The sequence below is a fragment of the Chiloscyllium plagiosum genome, chromosome 25, assembly GCF_004010195.1.
Source record: "Chiloscyllium plagiosum isolate BGI_BamShark_2017 chromosome 25, ASM401019v2, whole genome shotgun sequence".
In the NCBI taxonomy this organism is placed as follows: Eukaryota; Metazoa; Chordata; class Chondrichthyes; order Orectolobiformes; family Hemiscylliidae; genus Chiloscyllium; species Chiloscyllium plagiosum.
The window spans coordinates 26875957-26881229 of record NC_057734.1 but is presented as its reverse complement, the minus strand read 5'-3'; positions in this window follow the sequence as shown (position 1 = coordinate 26881229).

The following is a 5273-nucleotide window of genomic DNA, read 5'->3' as shown; positions in this document are numbered from 1 at the left end:
TTGGAGGAAAGAGCGATAATGGCGTTGTTTCTTAACTCTGGTGTAGCGCATGGATGGCTAAGGACAGCAGCATGCTGCTTGGGGGGCGGGGGGTAATCGTTTGTAAGTGCACGATATTATTTATCGGATTGTGCTGGTGAGCTAAAGCGATTCAATTCAAATGAGTCGTACACTTTATTCTCTCCACAGACGCGGCCAAACTTGCTGAGTTTCACCAGTGATTGTTTCAGACTTCCAGCATCAGTAATTTGTTTTTATTTAGACATTTACTGTGAATTGACTGGCCAATCAACAGTGGGTTTGGCACTGCCGAGAAGATTGAAGGATTGAGCCATTGCTGTGAAGGGGTGCCAGCTGCATTGATGGCACAGAATCCAAGGTTTACCCGGAGCTTGAAGCAGACCATGGTGTGAGCTGTTCTGTGGGAATTTATTGGTGAGGCGTGAGGGGTGTGGTTGAATGTGGTCCTGAAGAAATCTAATTTATCTCTATCAATCATTGATATTTATGAAAAACAAATCTTTGTAGCTCAGGTAGCAACAAACACAGATAACACCATCACCTACACACCTCTCACCTTGGACATGGCAGGTACTCATGTGACTCAGCCAACATTGTCTATCTTATATGTTGCAGGCAAGGATGCCCTGAGGCATGGTACATTGGGGAAACCGAGCAAAGGCTACAACAACGGATGAATAGGCACTGCACAACAATCAACAGACAGGAGGGTTCCCTCCTCCAGGACATTTGACCTCGGACCTTCAGGTGACCATCCTCCAAGGCGGACTTCGGGACAGGCAGCAGCGAAAAGTGGTTGAGCAGAGGCTGATAGCTAAGTTCGGTACCCATAGGGAGGGCCTCAACCGGGACCTTGGGTTCATGTCACATTACAGGTGACCGCCATTGCACTATACACACAGACACAGACACTCCTACACACACGGACACACATATACACAGACGCGCACATAGAGACCCACACACACCCTTACAGACACACACTCCCACATTCACCCCCTCACAAGACTTAAGACACTCTACACTCACTACACACATATACTTCCTCACACTCACAACCCCCAACCCGGACAGACAGACACATAGACAGACAAAGACCCACATGCACACACACATTTTGTGGGGTGAATTTGTACTTGCAGGGTTACATTGTACTTTGCTCAAAAAATGCATGCATTCATGTAAAACTCTGTTATCTCACTTTTTAGATTAGAATCAATCTAAACATTATGGCATAGACAGAGAACACAGGGGGCTAACACCTTCAACATATTGTCTAGCTATCAGCCATTGTTAACAGCTAACCTGAGACTGCAACTTTAAAAAAAAATGTTTTGTGATTTACACATGAAAGAAGTGAAACTATCATGGTATTCAAACAGATGTAAGACTTAATCAATTTTTCAATGTATAATTTCAGTTACATCACACTGTAAATTTTTGCTATAAATTCTGTGTTAGGGTTGAGCCCTTCACTATCATCTGATGAAGGAGCGACGTTCCGAAAGCTAGTGTGCTTCCAATTAAACCTGTTGGACTATAACTTAGTGTTGTGTGATTTTTAACTCTGTACACCCCAGTCCAATACTGGCATCTCCAAATCATCACTGTTGGGAAGAAGTTGCCCCAGTACTTCTCAAAAACATAGGCCAGGGCCCTATGAAGTCTACTGGCATCAGGCCAATCTTTGACAAGGAAATTTCCTGTTAATTTGCACCTACTAAAACCCACCCACCCCAGGCTGATGAGTCAGTCCTCCTCCATGTTGAACACCACTTGAGGAAGGACTGAGGGATGCACAAGATACTCTGGATAGGGGGACTTCAATGTCCATCACTGAGCATACCTTGGCAGTAGCATGACTGATTGAGCTGTTTTGAGTCCCAAATGACACAGCTGCTAGACTGGGTGTGTAGCTGTTGGTGAGACAACCAACAACAGGGAAAAACATACTTGACCTCATCCTTACCAATCTGCCGGGTGGAAATGCAGCTGTCCGTGACAGTATTGGTAAGAGTGACTACTGCACAGTACTTGTAAAAACAAAGTCTTGTCTTCATATGAAGAATATCCTCCTCGTATTGTGCGGCACTGTCACCAGGTGACATAAGATAGACTTTTTAATGGATTTAGCAACTTAACATTGGCACCATGAGGCACCATGGGCCATCAGCGGCAACAAATTGTATTCAAAAACAACCTGTAACCTCATGGCATGACATGTCCCAACTTTACCATTACCATCAAGCCTGCAGTTCAACCCTGGTTCAATGAAGAATGCAGGAGGACATGCCAGTGTCAACCTGGTGAAGCTACCACACAGGACTACTTGCATACCACACAGCATAAGTAACGGCTGATAGGCAAGACTAAGAAATTGCACACTCAGTGGATCAATTTGATTCACTCCACAACATTGTTATGATATGGCGGTAAACCATTCTGCGAATTAAACAAAACACACAGAAAAGCTCACCTTGCCTTGTAATCTATTAAAGTATAAGTGACAAAAAACTACCTAAATTCCACTATTTAAAGAAAAAAAAAAATTTTTATTATTGTTGTCATTTATGTCATTTTATTATGACTCATGGAAAAGTAGAATTAATGTTTCAAGTTCAGTTACCTTCAGAATTATTTAGTTTTCAGTTTTACTTTTGTTTTGAATTATAAAGTTGCTAGCCAGAGAAATTTATTTTGCAGTTTGTACAGAAATAAGCGCTTCATGTTTTTGACTGTGAAAGGAGGCCAAATATCCATTTGGCCCAGGAAGAAGCCGACACTATCAACGCGCAGTAGCTGGGACAACCTTGGAAGAGGTGGCCAACATGTAGGTAATTAAATAAGATGGGAAAACCTGACAAGCAATAAGAGATGCAGAATTACAACAAAATGAAATTGTAAATGTCACATACAATGTAACACTACTGAACAGTCAGTTAACATAATCTAAAGCTTCATTAAAGTATTTACCACTGTATTACTGCAAATCAGTTTTAAAACACCATCAAATAAAGAAAATACTGTCCACGTTCTACAGCTATTAAATTTAAACAGTAATAGTGTAAGCAAGTTTTGAGAAGATTTGTAGATAAGGTTGAGGTTTTGGATGTATGTTTGCTCGCTGAGCTGAAAAATTCATTTCCAGACATTCATTACTTTACTTCAGTAGACCTGATGCAAAGCAATGCTGAAAATTCCTGCTTTCTCTACATATGTTTGGAATTCTCTGGGTTGGTGATGTCATTTACTGTGGTGATGTTATTTCCTGTGGTGAAGTCACTTCCTCATCCTTTTCTCAGGGGATGGTAGAAGGGGTCTAACTTGATTTGTTTGTTGATGGAGTTCCAGTTGGAATGCCATGCTTCTAGAAATTCTCGTGCGTGTCTTTGTTTGGCTTGTCCTAGGATGGATGTATTGTCCCAGTCAAAGTGGTGTCCTTCCTCATCCATATGTGATGATATTAGTGAGAGAGGGTCATGTCTTTTTGTGGCTAGTTGGTGTTCATGTATCCTGGTGGTTAGTTTTCTGCCTATTTGTCCAATGTAGTGCTTGTTACAGTCCTTGCACGGTATTTTGTAAATGATGTTAGTTTTGCTCATTGTCTGTATACGGTCTTTCAAGTTCATTAGCTGCTGTTTTAGTGCGTTGGTGGGTTTGTGGGCTACCATTATGTCAAGGGGTCTGAGTAGTCTGGCAGTCATTTCTGAGATGTCTTTGATGTAGAGGAGAGTGGCTAGGGTTTCTGGATGCGTTTTGTCTGCTTGTTTGCGTTTGTTGCTGAGAAATTTGGAGGTCTGTGTTCACTAGGTACTCATTCTTTTTGAATACATGCCATAGGTGATTTTCCTCTGCTCTGCGTAGTTCCTCTGTGCTGCAGTCTGCGTTGGCTCGTTGAAATAATGTTCTGATGCAGCTTCATTTGTGGCTGTTGGATGATTGCTTCTGTAGATCAATATTTGGTCCATGTGTTGTTTTTCTGTATACGCTGACATTCCCCATTGGCTGTTCGCTCTACTGTGACATCTAGGAATGGCAGTTTGTTGTTGTTTTCCTCCTCTTTAGTGAATTTTATGCCATTAAGGGTATTATTGATGGTCTTGAAGATTAGAATGGAGACGCATAATCCAGGGTGAGACACTCCTCTAACTAAGATGCTTGAGTACAATATTATCAGCTGATAGGCAGTGGAGGTTTTGCTGACCTCAAGTTTGCAAAGTGTCCAATATGGAAGAGTAGTCAGGTGTGCATTGGAATAGTTAACTCCAAACAAGTAAGGAAGGGATAGATAAAAGTTTTAGCTGCACCAGTGACAGATTTACAAGGATATTACTGAGGCTGGACGGTTTAAGTTATGAGGAGAACCTGGATAGACTGGGACTTTTTCATCTGGAGTGCCGGAGCCTGAGGGGTAACACCATAGAGGTTTATAAAATCATGATGGGCATGCATAAAGTGAATAGCCATGATCTTTTGCCTAGAGTAGGGAAGTGTGCCCAATAACGCTGCACCCTGGAAAAATATACCAACATAATTTTTAAAAAAGACAGCCTCGTGGCTTCCTTACTATTTCAGCCCATCTCTGCCTTCACACAAACGGACTAGATTTGGAGTTAAATAAAAGACATCGACTGTGAGAGAAAACATGAAGTTGCAGCGACCATGCTGCCGTGATAAATCCCTTATTTCCCTCCAACTGGAAATGGCGCCTTTTTTTCACACCTAACCCCGCCGTTTCACACAGACTTTTCCTCAAGAGGAGAATAATAACTAAGCCCCAGGGTATCGTTCGTGCCACACACACCCCCGTGCCCTCTACATCTCAGTGAAGCCTCAGTGTTTCTTTTTCATTCCCTCGTTGCCCCTCTTTCTATCACCCCAACTTTGTCCCTTTTCTGAGGTCGACTCCCAGTAACGGTCACCCCATTAAAACTCCCTCCTCACTAACCGCCACTTCCCTCGCGCGCACTTACCGCGTGAGTTTAAAGGCCCTCACAAGACCCGACCAGAAGCCAGAACCAACTAATACGGACTAATAAAAGGTGGGTCATGTCTAATGAATTATATTTTTTTGAGTAAAGTACTGAAGTTGAGGACGTGAGGATGTTTATGGCAGATACGAGATACGGTCTGCATGTATATTCAATTTGAAAGTACTTGACAAGTGTGGGATATAGGCAAAGCAGTGTTACTTCTGCAATCAGAATTGCTTATGCAAGGTGTGAGAGACGATTTCGGTACAAATAGTTAAG